This window comes from Lissotriton helveticus, chromosome 6 (genome assembly GCF_964261635.1).
Source record: "Lissotriton helveticus chromosome 6, aLisHel1.1, whole genome shotgun sequence".
In the NCBI taxonomy this organism is placed as follows: Eukaryota; Metazoa; Chordata; class Amphibia; order Caudata; family Salamandridae; genus Lissotriton; species Lissotriton helveticus.
The window spans coordinates 540595126-540612397 of NC_136067.1; positions in this window are offsets into that span (position 1 = coordinate 540595126).

The window sequence follows — 17272 nt, forward strand, 5'->3', positions numbered from 1 at the left end:
GTCTGAGCATACCCTGCCAACTTAGGCGAACAAAGAAAAACCAAAGGTGGTGATGGACAGGCTCAGAGCTGATTTGCATATAGCCAGTGTCTAACCCAGGGTGGTGTGGAGTGCAAAAAAACGATGGATTTAGGCCCAGATCCTTGTACTGGGGTGAATGTATGACATTGTTCTACATTCTGTCCTTGTGGGCTGGGTATGCTCAGACGTGAGTCCCAGGCTCTCCACACCACTGGAGTCAAGCTATCCAGGCTGATGAAGGCTGATAGCCAGAAACCGGTCCTTGGATGCTTGATTCCGGTCTGGGAAAGACATGGCTTGGTAGTTCGGACTGGACTGTTCCCATGAGGCACAGGGTCAGAGCTGATTTGCATATCGCCAGTGTCTAACCCAGGGTGGTGTGGAGTGCAAAAAAACGATGGATTTAGGCCCAGATCCTTGTACTGGGGTGAATGTATGACAGTGTTCTACATTCTGTCCATCAACTGTGTTTTTTGCAAGTAGGTCTACCTCCCCAGAGGAAATTAAGTCCAACTTTCTTGACTTTTATTCTCAGCTATACTGTGCTGGAACTCCTCTGCCACGGGAGGAATTTGATCAATATTTTGAATCTATTGCGCTGGTCTGGTTTGAAGACTACCACCGTAAATTTCTTGATGAACCTTTTTCCAGGGAGGAAATACTGGCTGCCATCAGTGGCTTACCCAGGGACAAAGCCCCCAGCCTGGATGGCTTACCAGCCTCGTTTTTCAAAATGTTTGCTGATCTCTTAGAACCACATTTGGCGGCTATGCATAATGAATCCTTCAATATGGTTCTCTTCCCGCTGTCATTAAGTGAGGCGATGATAACTCTGCTTCTTAAACCCGACAAGCCTGCCGACCGCTGCGACTCCTACCTCCCCCTTTCCCTGATCAACATTGATAACAAATTGTTTGCAAATTGATCGCCTCCCGCCTTCTTTTACTCGTGCCCCTCATTGCAACTTCGCATAACCTCCGCACAATCTTCTCAGTTTTGCATCAAATTAATCCTAACCTCCCGGCTGTGGCTGCCCTGTCGGATGCTACAAAGGCGTTCGATACGCTGGAGTGGCCCTTTTTATTTTACATCTTGCCGTGCATGGGCTTCAGCGAATTTTCTATGCACAAGGGTAAACTCCCTTACACCAATCCCTCAGCACGTCTTCGTATTAATGGTCAGGTCTCCGACCCTAGTAGTATTGCTCGTGGCACACGTCAGGGGTGCCCGTTATCACCCATGCTCTTTGCCATTGCAATGAGGCCCCTGGCCGCCAGGCTTTGGCAGCACCACACTCACAGAGGAATAGGCTTCTCGTCCCGCTCCCTGCTCGTCTCAATATACGCGGACGATGTTACCCTATACGTCCGTCCTCCTCAGGAGAAGCTCAGTCCCTTGGTCCGGGAAATCATACGTTTTGGCGGGCTCTCAGGCATTCAAGTGAACTGGAGCAAGTCTGTTCTATTCCCCTTGACGGATGCCACCATGCCATTCCCACCTGACTTTCCGTTCGTGTGGGCCTCTGGCCCCACGCGCTATTTGGGCTACTGGCTGAGTAGGGATCTGGACGAACTGTGGAGATCTAACTTTGGTTGTGCGGGTGACTGGCTGGAATCTAGGATTCCATCGTGGAGCTGACTTCCCCTATCTCTGCCGGGCCGATTCGCAATCACCAAAATGGTGGTCCTGCCTAAATTTCTCTACCTGTTTTTAAACATCCCTATTCCTCTCACTTCTCATTTCTTTTGCAAATTACGCTCACTAATCATTTTGCACGTTTGGGCGGGTAAACAGCCAAGAGTTGCTTATGACATCCTTACTCTCCCCATGTCAGGTGGTATGGGCGCGCCTGATTTCAGGATCTATTCCTTGTGTGCCCAGGCCAGTTTCCTACATTTTTGGATTCACCCTACCCCTTATCAGTCTCATGTTGCCGTTGAGACGGATGTAGCTTCTCCCTGGCCTCTGTCCACAGCTTTGTTTGCTCTTGCGGTGCACCCTCAGGCGGAGGTTGACACGGTCGAGATGCTGCGCTGGGCCTGGTCCGGCCTGCGCCGGCTTTCTAGCCTTCCCTGGCTCTCTGCCAATTCCGTGCCAATAGTGAACCACCCAGATTTTCCCCCACTTCAGCCTTCTGGCATGTCTAGGCATGCGACACGGTTGGGTTTGAGGATGGTGGCTGATCTCTACCCAGAGAACACCTTCTACTCTCTTCCTGACTCCTCAGGTCCGCTGGACATGCTTTTATTCTATCAGCTGCGTGCCACTTGTCGGAAACTGCACCCCACATTCCCTCAGCCCCGACCCACCATGCCGGCTCTGGATTTCATATATTCTTCCTCATCGCCGCACAAATGAGTCACCAAATTATATGTGCTCACCCTAGTGTCCGCCCCTGTTTCCGCGGATCGGGCGCTGGAGGCATGGGCCGAGGATCTTGGTATTGACATTTCGCAGGCTGACTGGCTATACTGCTGTTGTGAAAATACAGTTTTTGTAATGGACGAAAGCTCCTCCATTTTGTATTTTCCAGCAGCCATTTTGAGTTAAGTTTTCTCTAGCCTGCCACCTCAGCACATATAACATGGCCACTTCATCTGCACAAAGAAACGATGATACATCGATCGACCCCAGAGCATATGTTTGTACTCTGCTTTATGACACACAAGTAGAGCAGGGTGCATTGCTTAAAGGTCAATGACTCATTTGTTTAACTTTCCTACCTAGCTACTGCCAATGTATTACAGTTAACTAAACACTGCTGATGGTGACAAATTACTGTTGACACAAGAGACATAACCTTTTGTTCCATATCCGGATGAGTAATCAAGTGAGCGCCTGACTCTGTAACCACAGGCCCGCCTATGTTTATACTTGGCACAAGTTATGCATAGTTCTGCTTTATTCTGTGTATCACAAGATTATTGATGACTGATGGGGTTTAGTGAGTAATCTTTATATTTGCGTTCTGCATGCCAAATATACATATTTCCAGAATGACTGGTCCTGACTAGTACGTGGGTCCGTCCTGGGATCATTCATCATCCTTGGCAGTTGCTGATTTGTGTATTCATTCCCACCTACGCTTATTCCAGCACAAAAGTATATAAGGCTGTCTATGACTTTGTAAGTTGTCCACTTCTCTCATAGCCACATGGAGCTGTGAGGTGGTGTACCCGCTCGAGCGCAATAAATTCTTTTTATGTTACAGTTACCTCCGACTGCTGGTCTTCCTTTGTGAGCATACCTGGGCGAGGTAGAAGAAATCCACTTCGACAAACTGGCGACCACAAAGGGACCATAATTCGGCACACATTAACTGGGCAGCCATAGTAACTGCGGACACTAATAGAGGAGCAGGAGAGGAGGTGCCACAAGACTTAATAGATTTACCTGGACACATTATAGCACGCATGCAGGAAATTCTGCCTAGACAAAAAGTAGACTGGGATAAAATGACTGCATGTAGACAGAAAGAGGGAGAGGAAGTGACTGATTTTTTTAGCAGAATAGAAGAGATTTTTAAAGGACACAGTGGACAGGACATTCAGACAGTACAAGGAAAGCGCATTTTTGCTAATCAGTTTGTTAATAACATTTTACCTGAGTTATCGGACAGTATAAAGACATACGAAAGTACCTGGACTGCTAAAGATCCAGCTGAGTTATTGACAATGGCGTGCTATTACGAAAATAAGAGAAATTCAGAAAAGGGAAAAAAGGATAAGCAAATGAAGGAATTGAAGACAAAAGCGTTAATGCAGCAAGCTTTTCCTGACAGAGGAAGGTCAAGAGGACGTACAAATTTTCAGAGGGCAGGTGGACGTAGTCGTGGGGTTGGTCGCGCTGCTTCAGCTCCGGCGCAACAGAGAGCAGGGTTAGGATATAATCAATGTGCTAACTGCTATGAGAAGGGACATTGGAAGAATGAGTGCCCTTACTTACAGGGCAAGGGTCAAACTATGAGAAATAGTGCAAACACTTACAGAGGAAATTCAACTCCCCGTGTAGACAGGGGGAGAGGTAGAGGACAGCAAAGAAATTACAGTGACACTGAGCAGGCAAATTATTTTGACAATAATAGGAACAATGCGTATTTCACTCAAGATTATACACCATATGATGACAACGAGGACTGGACACAATAGGGATGCCCAGGAGAGGACAGGGAGCGAGTGCAGATACCAGTGGATTCTTCAGGCCCATATGTAAAAATGGTAGTTGAAGGTGAGGAGAGGAAATTTCTTCTAGATACTGGTGCCACTAATACATCGATTTCCCACCGCTTGCTCCCCCATGTTCCTCTCTCGGGAAGATTAGATAAGTCGGTGGGATTTTCAAATGCTGTTGTCACAAGCCCCATTTCACGACCATTGGACTTCACAATTGGTCCTATAACAGGGAGTATGCCATTTGTACTAACAGAGAAATGTTCGCTAAATTTGCTTGGTTTAAAAGCTTTAAAAATGATGCATGCTACTATATACTGTACACCAGATGGTGTTTACTTAACTTGTAAGAAGCAAAAAGTGTCTAGACAATACATGGTTACAGATAAAAATCACATTCCGCCTGAACTGCGAGATATTGATCCAAATTTATGGGCACATGGACCAAACGATGTAGGGAAAATGGATATTGAGCCAGTGCATATTACAGTAAAGCCAAATGTCAGACTACCTCGCATCCCCCAGTACAAAATATCAAAAGAAGGTGAGGAAGGTCTGAAATTAGTTATCTCAGACCTATTGCAGCGGAAAATAATACAAGAAGTTACAAGCAGTCCTTGTAACAGTCCAATTTTACCTGTGGTTAAGCGTGATGATGGAACAGGACAGATCAAATATAGGATGATTGTTGATTTGAGAGCCATAAATAAAATAGTGGAACCACAATACCCTGTTGTACCCGACATTACAGCAATGTTTTCATCTGTACCACCTTCAGCCCAGTGGTTTACCGTCATAGATCTAAAGAACGCCTTCTTCAGTATCCCCATACACCCAGACAGCCAGTATCTGTTCAGTTTCAGTTTCCAAGGGCGATCGTATAAATTCTGTCGGGTTCCCCAGGGGTATACAGAAAGCCCTAGCATCTATAGTCAGGCATTAAAGAGACAACTAGATGACTGTGCTTTACCACCAGGTACAGTATTACTGCAATATGTGGATGATTTACTGTTAACAGCTGAAACAAATGAAATTTGTAAGCAAGCTACGCATGCTATTCTAACTTTTCTTGCTTCGCATGGACACAAGGTTTCGCCAGCTAAGCTACAGTACTGTCAACAGGAGGTAACCTACCTAGGTCATCTCCTGTCGAAAGGTGGGAGGAGATTATCATCTGACAGAATACAAACAGTGCAGAACATTCCCAGACCTAGAACACAAAAAGATGTGCGTGCATTTCTTGGAATGGTCTCCTTTTGTAGGCAATGGGTACCAAATTTCTCTTATCTGGCCAAGCCATTACTGTCCTTGACTCACAAAGATGTGGAAGATCCTGTTCCTTGGGATCAAGAGCATCAAGATAGCTTTGTGGCTTTGAAAACTGCTTTATGCAATGCACCTGCTTTGGGCACACCAGATTACACTAAGAACTTTGCATTGTTCGTACATGAGAAAGAAGGATGCGCAATGGCTATACTAACCCAGAAAAATGGAGAGAAGAATAGACCATGTGCCTATTTTTCCTCAACATTGGATCCGGTAGCAAGAGGTCTACCGAACTGCCTCAGAAATGTTGCTGCGGCGGCTGCTGCAGTAAGACAGGCAGACTCTATTGTACTTGGACATCCAGTTGTGGTTTACGTACCTCATTCAGTAGACATACTGCTGAACAAAACCAAAACTCAACATTTAACTAATGCCAGGTTGACTCAGTATGAGCTAATACTAATGGCCACTAATGTGACCTTGCAGAGGTGTAACACCATAAACCCAGCTACTCTGATGCCTCTCCCTTTGGAGCAGGATGAAGTACAACATGATTGCGTGATTGTTACTGAAACTGAAACAAAAGGTCGAGTAGATTTGGCAGACACACCTATGCAAAATGTCGATGGAACACTATTTGTGGATGGCTCTTGTCTAAAGAGACCAGATGGAACTACCTCTGCAGCCTATGCAATCACAACAAATAAGACAGTTGTTGAAACATGTAAAATAGAACAGATGTCTGCTCAGGCAGCCGAGTTGATCGCCTTAACTAGAGCATGTGAGCTCTCAGAGAAGTTAGCCGTAAACATTTACACCGACAGCCAATACGCCTGGGGGGTGGCACATAACTTCGGCCGTTTGTGGGCCGAAAGAGGGTACATCACATCTGGAGGTGCAAAAATACAGCATGGCACCTTGATTACCAGACTGCTAAATGCTCTTGCATTACCGACTAAATTGGCTATCATGAAGTGTAGTGCACACAAGAAGATTACAGACCATGTAGGTCAGGGAAACGCTTTTGCCGATGAAACAGCAAAACACACTGCATTGAGTGAGTACACCTTAACATATGTAGTGTCACGAACTAAAGAAGAGGAGACAAATATTGACCCATACAAAGAGATAAAAGACATTCAAGACTTTGCAAGTGAAGATGAAAAGAAGCAGTGGGTTAAGGAAGGATATTATTTTGACACACATTTTGGGGCTTGGATGCACACACTTGGGGATTTGAAAAAGTGGGTCCTGCCCGACAGTTTTCTCCTACCCATGCTTCACATGGTTCATGGTCCTGCACACTTGGGGGCTGATGGAATGACAAATAGGTGTAAAATTATCCAAGAACTGTATGACCTGTGCTCTCCATAATGTAGGAAAAGGGATACAAGTACCACCGGGTCATTTTAGATTGCCAGAATACCCCTTTGAATGCCTTCAGATGGATTACATAGAAATGCCCCCTGCCAACGGCAAGAGATATGTTTTGGTTGTTATATGTAGTTTCAGTAATTGGGTGGAGGCATTCCCTTTGAAAGACAACACCGCATTAAGCACGGCCAAGATGTTGCTGAAAGAGTACTTCTCACGCTACGGCTTGGCCAGAAGCCTCTGGTCTGATAATGGGGTACACTTTTCAAATAAAATAATGGATCTAGTATGCCAAGGATTAGGGGTACAACAAAAATTTCATTCTGTGTATCATCCAAAAGCGGCAGGGCTTGTGGAGCGCTGCAACGCTACATTGAAAAATAAACTGCAAAAAATATGTGCATCAAGCACTCTCAGTTGGGTAGATGCTTTGCCCTTAGCCTTGTTCTCTATGAGGACAACTGTTACATCCAAAAACAGACTCTCTCCATATGAGCTCGTTATGGGGAAACCAGCAAATGTATATGGGTTTGCCTCTCCACCAAAGTTGCAAGAGTTGACGCATTCTGCTTTATTGGATTATTGTAAAGAACTAACTTCTGCCCTGTCTACCATTCGCCAACAGGTCAGAGACACTTGGTCCCCGCCTCTGGAAGGAGAAGTGCATGATATCAGGCCCGGGGACTGGGTCCTGACCAAAAACTTTGTGAGGAAGAACAGCCTACAGCCCAGGTGGAAAGGGCCAACGCAGGTTTTGTTAGTCACACAGACGGCGGTTCGATGTGACGGACACAAAAACTGGATTCATCTTTCAAACGTGAAGAGAGCACCACCATTCTGGCCAAAACTGCCCCCGGAAGAGGACCGTTCTGACCGAAGGACTGGTGACTGCACTCCTGCACGCATCGATGATCAACCAGCTGCATCAGGATACAATCTACGCCCAAGGAAATTGAAGAGTGCTTAGGACGGAGCAAGCACCAACTGCCGCACTGAATAGTGCCAACTTTAAAGGACTAACTTGTGCAGTGAAGTTAGTAGAATAAGGACACTGCCAACTCTGATCTGCAAAGAGAAGAAAGGATCACCTCCGAAGCCCAGCGACCCATAGGAGGAGAGGGTGTGAGGTCGAATTTGTGTTATTTCCACCAATTGCAAGGTCTGTAACAGTGAGGCCTATAACGAACACTGTTGAACTGCCGCACTTGTGAGATTGTATATTTCAAAACACGAAGTATTTCGAATGGTATATTTGTTTGGAAGAACAACAAGACATCTTCCTTTACTAGAGATGGAGGATACATATTCCACTCTTAAATTGAACAAGAAGGGGCGTTGGTACTCCAAACTATGCATATTTTGTATGTTGTTTTGCATAATGTCTTTGGTCATTGGCTTACTATATCTCCTAGAGCTCTACCATCCTATTGCTAAGACAGCCCAGCTTCCATCAGAGCTTCCCTCTGACTTTGTCCCCTCAGTTACAGTACCACCAGAGGATATGGATCACAGAGAGGAGATGCGTCATAATTCTTTCCTTACCCTACTTCATCAGACCCATCATGTCATTGATAAAAGTAATTGTTGGATCTGTATGCAATTCCCAGCTTATGTAGATGAAGGTATACCCCTTCTCCAAGTACCCCTACCATTTGAAGCGTCCTGTTATGCATTACACATTGCAATGCTGAAAGTTGAGTTAATAAGAGTTTTCAGTAGCTTAGTAACTCCCCGTTCTACCACCAGAACATCAACTGCCTCCTTGTATACCCATTATGATAAAGACATTCTCCAGGCAGGGAATTGCTCTGAAGTTATTTTGCCCAATGCAACATTCCCATTCTCAAATATATTCACCCCACTGTCTTTGGTAAAGAATGATAGCACACCTCCGCTCCAGAGGGACACAAGACAGGTACCATTTTTGAAAATGAGGCAGCGTAGTGTACTTGGGAGTATATGTATCAGGAGCAACGGTACCACCGACATGGGGAATAGTACCAATTGCAATGTAACATTTGAAGTGTCTTCCCAAGAAATAACTGTTCCACTTTATGTTGGTGACTCAGTCTATTTCATTTGTGGTTCCAGGGCCTACGTTTGGCTGCCAGTGAACTGGGGTGGCTGCTGCCACCTGGGTCTTGTAACACCAGCATTGTCTGTAAAAAGTACTGCAGAAGTGAATAGAGCATCCAGAAATCTAAGGGGCAGGAGGAGTGTTGATCAAGGAGATACAGTGGGTGAGATAGCTGGTGATGTGCTAAAGGCCTTTGTTCCTTGGTATGGCCCTGCCATAAATTCCAGAAACATACGTAGGTTGTCCCGTTTATTAGAGGCGACTATAGAGGAGACCACAGGTGTAATTGAGAACATCACAGTTGAGCTGAAAGCTCTTAGACTCGTTGCCCTTCAGAACAGGGTTGTGCTAGACATGATGTTAGCAGAACGGGGTGGAGTCTGTAGGGTGATCGGGTCCTCCTGCTGCACATACGTTCCTGACTCATCTACATCAGTTAGAGAAGCTGTCAAGAGGCTATATGATATAGGAGCTCAGGCCCATAATGATGTTGGCCCCTGGGACCCTGTAGGTTCCTTTTGGAATGCTTTATCTGCTTGGGGCTGGAAGATAGGGATGTTTCTGGTGATTATCTTCCTCGTGGTGATTGGGTGCTGCATTTTCATTAATTGCCTGCCCATGTGCTGCCAGTGTCTGGGGCGATTGCTTAAACCACCCCCGATGCCCCCTGTGACAGTGTCCAATGCACTTATAATGAGAGATATTGTAACTCAACAATTGATGGATATTGATATCTCGGATAACAGCCCCACTGACACCAACACAGTTGACTATGTTAATGAGCGCAATGAGGCTCACTATAGTAACAGCCGGCCTATCTACGAACATGTGCATTAGGCCACAGCAAAATGTTGGACCTTGCGTCCAAAGGGTCGATTGTGAAAATACAGTTTTTGTAATGGACGAAAGCTCCTCCATTTTGTATTTTCCAGCAGCCATTTTGAGTTAAGTTTTCTCTAGCCTGCCACCTCAGCACATATAACATGGCCACTTCATCTGCACAAAGAAACGATGATACATCGATCGACCCCAGAGCATATGTTTGTACTCTGCTTTATGACACACAAGTAGAGCAGGGTGCATTGCTTAAAGGTCAATGACTCATTTGTTTAACTTTCCTACCTAGCTACTGCCAATGTATTACAGTTAACTAAACACTGCTGATGGTGACAAATTACTGTTGACACAAGAGACATAACCTTTTGTTCCATATCCGGATGAGTAATCAAGTGAGCGCCTGACTCTGTAACCACAGGCCCGCCTATGTTTATACTTGGCACAAGTTATGCATAGTTCTGCTTTATTCTGTGTATCACAAGATTATTGATGACTGATGGGGTTTAGTGAGTAATCTTTATATTTGCGTTCTGCATGCCAAATATACATATTTCCAGAATGACTGGTCCTGACTAGTACGTGGGTCCGTCCTGGGATCATTCATCATCCTTGGCAGTTGCTGATTTGTGTATTCATTCCCACCTACGCTTATTCCAGCACAAAAGTATATAAGGCTGTCTATGACTTTGTAAGTTGTCCACTTCTCTCATAGCCACATGGAGCTGTGAGGTGGTGTACCCGCTCGAGCGCAATAAATTCTTTTTATGTTACAGTTACCTCCGACTGCTGGTCTTCCTTTGTGAGCATACCTGGGCGAGGTAGAAGAAATCCACTTCGACACTGTAACCAGATGAAAAAGCTGTGACCGAACTACCGGCTAAGTCTGATCCATTTCAAGTATTTGCACAAGCTGTACCTCACCCCGGTTCAGCTCCACAGGCTCCGGCTCATTCCAGGGGACAATTGTGTGCGGTGCGCTGCCCCTTCCGCGGACTATGCTCATTTAGTTTGGCTATGCTCTAAGGTCTCTGAGTTCCGACGGGTGTTGTGTTCCAGCATTTCTGACATTACTAGCACCACAGTGCATCCCGACCCTCCCCTGTTCCTCCTTGGCTTCGTAAAATTCTGTCCTGATGCTTCCCGACGTCTGATTTCGATGCTGCTGGTCCTGGCTAGGCGCAGGGTGCCCATGTATTGGGGTCATTGGCCTGCTCCAAAAGCTGAGAGCTGGCTGGAGGACGCCCCTCAGTGTCAGACTATACTATTGGAGTTCTGGGACTTATTGCCTTCTAGGTCCCGACCTGTTGGCATTTGGGCCCCCTGGTTACCTATCTCCTATCCCGTTCCCATTCCAGTAGCGCTGCCTCTCCCGCGCTCCCCGCCGGCCCTGTGTCCACGGCGGCTGCCGGCGCTGGTTAGTGAGTGCCTCCTCCCTTTCTATAGGCGCCCCCACTTTTTGGTACTCCCCACCGATGTTGTTATTTTATGTGTGTTCCTCTTAGAGGGGAGGGACCTCTGTGTAGTGGAGCTGTAATCTTAACCTTCACGTTTTTCTATTTGCTGTAAGATGCAGTCTACTTGTTACTAAATGCTTGACTTGATCTGTACTTTGTCGATTTGAGCCGCAGTGTTACACAGTGTATTGTGTCTGACATGATTATCCTTAATAAAGGTTTTTGGAAAAAAAAAAAGTAAACACCATATTAACCTGTACTTAACCCTCTAGTAACTTGCCACAAAGCAGTCAGGCTTAACTTCAAGGCAATGTGTAAATTATGTATGCCGCACACAAACAGTAATAAACTGAAAACACACGACGAAAAAATCCCACACTAACACCAAAAATGACAAAAATCCAATTAGAACTATTTAGACAATTAGACAATTTAAAAGATATCTGTAAAATAGTGCCTGGAAGCACAAAGTGCCAACTGTTATTATCTGGTCAAGCCAGACTAGGGCAAAGGCACAAGTTCAGCCCAACTATGCTGGAGTATGGGCCTGATACAGGGACCAAGTTATATCTGATGAACAAAGTACGTTAAATCCTTGTTGGGTAGTAGCGCAAGATCCTATGTTGAAGATACACAGCAGTGAATCCGATGAAGTCTTCGACAAGGACTGTGTGCACAGTCCTGTGTAATCGCCGATGATGCCATTGATGGAGGCTTGCTATGTGAAGTCTTGCATTAGGGATGTATGTTCCAGTGGTGGCTCTGAGAGGCTGTGGGTTCCGATGCAAGGTCCTGCATCGGGAATGCGACATACATCAGCGGTTTCGATGCTGGACTGTAATGCATCGTTCTGTGTCAGTTCTGTGCAAAAGACCACAGCTTGGCTGGAAGAGCACATTTAGCCCCACTGTCAGGACTAGGGTGGCACAACTTCGGGGGTAGGAAACACAGCAGGCAGAGTCCAGGTGCAGGATTCAAGGAAGTTGGAGCCTTTTACTGTCCCTGAGGCTCTGATCGGGAGGCGAACCAACTAGCCCTTGTAGTCACTCTGGTGGTCCTGGGTTCAGGGTTAAGCTCCTGTCCTACTTACTCAGGCAGCAGGGCAGGGGCCAATAGAGTAGCAGTCCTTCTGAGTCTTCCAAAGGTTCAGAGGTGTACTGAAGAGTTGGGTCTTAGAGTCCAGTATTTGTACCTGGTGCCAGCTTTGAAGTAGCAGAAGGTACTGGAGGTTTCCAGCCCTGAGGTGTTTGGATTTTCCTGCCTCCCTGCCCTGGCCCCAGATTGTCTGGGGGCGCAACAGAATAGTGTCAAACCCTTTGTGAGTGTTTTGAGGCAGAGCCTTTGGATGCGCAAGTGTGGTAGGTTACAACTTTACCCCGCTATCATGTCCTAGATGGCCCATCCTGCCAACATCTATTCCCCCTTTCTTTCTCTGTCTGGGAGCAATACACAAAGACCAACTGCCATCCACACCTAGTCATATGACTAAAGATACATGCTGCAGGCACCAGATGGTTAGCACAAGAACATTTTATTCTCACACCCAGTTTTGATGTAGGGGGCATTTTGCACTAAGAAAATAGCACTAACTGCTGGGAGTAACTTGGGGGAAATCCCTACCCTAAGAGCACATTTAGCAAGTGTGAGCGGCTGCTGGCTATTTGTGTTTTTTCTTAGCACAAACTACATTCTCACACCCATTTAAATGAGAGGGGGCTTTTTTGCTCTAGGAAGTAGTGCTACATGGTGAATTACTTTTCTTGTGTAATTATGCGTAATCTTTGTCTTGCTGTCCGGGGCTTGACACTTGCGGTTAATGAAAGCTACATGCAGTCTCTTCCCAAGTGCTTTATACCCTTCCCATTCAGCATCCACTTCTTTGTGTTTGCCTATTTTGCAATATACCGGAGTCCACGGATATTATGCCGCTAAGGTGCGTAGAGAAAAAATTAACATTGAGAAAATAGTGACACTCATAGAGAAAGCTCCATAAAAGATCAGAGCTGCCACATAGGCTGAGAAAGGGAACATTTTAATATGTCACCTACTTGTTAATAATAGCTCATTCTTAAGAATAAAATACTTAATATACTTTTCTAGCAAATTAGGTTATGTGCCATTATGAAAACGACTGTTTTTTCTACAGAGGGTAATAATCAAGAATCTCTGGCATTTTGCTTGGAAAAAGGTTTCACTTCCTCGTCTAAAAATGGCTGCTAATTAAGTATTTATTGTAAGGCTCCATTTCAGTAAGGACATTTAGAATTTAGATTAACAAACCAACCAACACATGGCGGCAGCAGCGAACCGAATATTGGATTATGAGCAAGGCCCCTTTGCATTGGTGGATAAAGCAGCAGGATGCACCCTTTCAATGCTGGTGCAAAATGTGATCAATCCGAGAGGCTCCTCTACACCACATTCAGTAAGGTTCAGTACCACGCCTGGAAAACATGCCAAAATCTAATTATACCGTTATTTGATTTAGACAACCAAACCAACGAATAGCATGGAGACAATATCCATCTGCATACCAGACTATCAGTGGGCCCTGTTTGGAGGCGTAGGCACCCTGTTGGTGTAGTGGCAAAACGTGATGAATTCTATAGTCGACCTTCACAAGTCTGATTCTGTACCACGTCCTATACATTTTGCTCCGCCAAGCATGAAAATAGGTGTTAGGGACCTACAAAAGGGGCTTTAAGAGCGAGCCAATCCCAAGGCGGGGGGAGGGGTTGACTTTCATGACATTAAGGATATCTTGATTCTTTGACGGAATAACCTGTATCTGTGTTAAGTAGATATTGACTCTAGTGAACACTGATGCTCAGTGTCATACATTGAAATGAGTAAGGGAGCTAGTGCACCATGTGAGGCTTTCAAATAACCCAACATTTGCCCAAAGTAGAACAAAAATAAAAATGTTCATGAATAAGGACTATCTATGAAGGAATACTTATCGTTGTGGTTACTGTAAGTACGCCCCCGTAAAAATAGGCAGCACACAACATTTTGGGAAGTTTTAGCACTTATGTAGATAGGAAGAGCGAGAAAGACCTCGTCTCATAGGCCCATTTATCAGAGACATGGCTGGTCGGTTCTTAGTAGTATTATCGGCTGCAGTTTACTCTGCAGCTTTCGACATTACTTGCATTCAGCTCGGAGTCAGGCTCATAATGTATTCCGAGGCAGCAGCCCGGCTTCATTAACCTTTCAGTGTTCTATTCTGAAAGCATAAGAAGTTAGATTGTTGTGTAACGAAACTCTGCAGAGGTGACAGCGTGCAACACATACAGCTTAATTCTTTCAAGTCACCTGCTGACAGGTTTTCATTGAATTCATGCCACGGGCCTTGGCAACTTGGAAAGTGGATTGTGCGAGTATTCCCTTGCCAGTGTTTTAATGTCAGTTTGTAACAGCAATGACATTCACCCTGTTGGGAAGGCAAAGAGCATCATGCCAGTTTTTTTCCCAGCTGTCACATTCTGCATTCATTTTCCAAACGCTGACAGACTGAGGAGGAATCTGTCCTCAATCTGATGTAACAATGTAAAACATCACAATTACGGGCAAGCTGTGGGCATGCCTAACATCCATCTTTATTTGCATGCCTTTGAATAGCAAATGAAAAGGGCATCTGGCGTCCACTGAACCATGGTGATTTGTACGCCTACTGAGGCTGTAATTATTTAGCGTTGTTTTCTAAAAGGTATCTTCCGTTTTCAGATTAAAGATTATGGCAAGCTTTGTAGGAAGAAAAATATATCTTTTTTTAATATATAAGGTCTAATGATATATTTAAAAAAATGCTTACGCATGATTTGTGCTTGAGAATACTAGGGCTTTACATACCATCACATACAACCACGTGTATGTATCCATTTATACTTGTGTGTGGCTCCACAAAGCCACAAAACCCTGACTCTATCAGAGCGAGGTGGGCGATGGGGAGGTTGACATTCTTGGCGCATTACAGAAAGTGGGTAAGTAGTGGTAGCTAGGGTGAGAGTACATGGGAGGATGCAGTACAGTATAGAGAAAGTTACCAATAAAAACAGTCTAAAGAAGATGTCTTCAAACTTTTTTGTTCTGAGCCCCCGTAAAAATGTTTTTAAGTCAAACCCTCTCCAGAAATTGATGGGGGAGTGGGAGGGACAAGGCTGAGTGCAGGTGTCATAGTTTAGGAGATGATTCAGGGGTATTTTTTGTAGCACATATTCAATACTAGATGTGAGAGTCATAAAGTGTATATATATAATAAAAAAAACGAAATTGACCAAAAAACACTAGGTCCCATAATTGGTGTGTTGGGAGCATGGGTCCCAATGCAACCACACCTGCTGCCTCTTTCGCTCCCATGTGTTGTCCCATCTTTGCAGCAAGGGTGCCGCATGCTCTAACACTAGGAAACAAAATGAACCCCTCCCAAGTGCCCCTTTTTTAAAGGCATACAGTAGTAATTGTGAGGTAGAGGTTCTTTGTGACTGTCCTGGGCCATAACTTGGGTTTAGTTGGCCCTTCACACCCCTGGCCCTTGGTGCCACTGCAACTGCAGCACTAATGATACCCCCAGCCCTGCAAAGCAGGCTGTGTTCTCTTTCCACTCCTAGGCCAGAGGACCGGGGCCTAAAGCAAGCTGCCTACCCCTTTCTATAAAATAATTAAGGGAAATAGTTGCATCTCTTGAACTGTGTTGCTTGGGCCCTATTCCCTGTGCGAAAGGGTGACCTTGCAACTATTGCTAGCAATAAAATGGCTCCCATGCTGCTTTTGCTAGTAAGCCAGTCAAAATTGTGATGCAGTAGTCCCTCACAACCCTGATCCCAGTCCCACGGCGCCTGCTGCAATAATGGCCCTTTAAAAAAAAAAGCCCCAGTAACTCCCCCAAAGATGTCTGTCATTAGTAAAATAAAAGATTACCCTCTCCTCCTCCATATACTGCCCCTTTCTCTGGGCCATCTCTTGCCACTATCCAAGGATCTCACTAATATCCTCTTTCTCTCTTTCTCCTGGGCCATTACTCTGAGGCCCCAGGGCTCCAGAAGATCAGAGCTTTGCATATAAACTTAACCGTGCTGGTCTCCTCCCTGTCACTCTCTCAACTCCCCTTGAAGGACAGCTGCATGTGATTAACAATCGCTGAAGAGTTAATGTGGCCCTTGAAGTACCACTGTGTGAAAGTGAAGGGACAGTGAGGTTGAGGTTGATGAAGCAAGGTGCAGAACAATATTTTGTTCAAACTTGCGAAGTTAATCTCTCAATAATTATAATTGAATTAATATGCTTGTGGTGAAAATACTAATCAACATAGTATAAGAAATTCTTGCAACAGAACACGCGGGTTTAACTAATGTGCTTTTATGTCGCAAACGCAAAGAAGAAATAATAAACTAACCATGTCTATTGTCTTTGTCAGTATTAAATGCGGCTGTTTAATTAATGGCATGTGCTTATTTTGTGTGCTTATGTTATGTCTTTCTGTGACAAATGCATAAAAGAGTTCCTGCAGTTCCTAAAGGAATGGTAAATATAATGCTGCTTATTTGTGCTTCAGCTATGTAACATAATTAACGGGTTTAATTAGTATTGGGGGGGCGGGTAACAGAATGGGTTTCAATACCTTAATTAATTGATGTCTTGTGTTTGTTTAATAATAGTTTCCGAAGTGAGGCCTAGAAGTGATTCAAAAAGTATGCCTGACAGAGTTTCAGATGAAAACTTGCCCAGAGTGATGCCTTGCACATGTGCAGCTGCGAAGACTTTTTACTGCAAATTCATCATAAATTGAAAAACAGTTCTTCAGCTGATTTGAACGTGTACTCGGAGAAAGGCTCAAGGACAGGAACTTGTTATGTCTGCCAAGGCTAGGAAGCAAATGTTTAAAGCTCATGGAGAAAGTATCTTTTCTGAGGAAGTTGGAAGATGTGGTAATGAAAGACAATAGGGCTTATGTATAAGCCCGGGCCTGGTCAAGTAACGGTCGTGATCTAACATTTTATCGTGGACTGACACAGAACAGCCAATGGAGAGCTCGGAATCGCTCTAAATTATGTAACATGTAGTAAGTTTAGCTA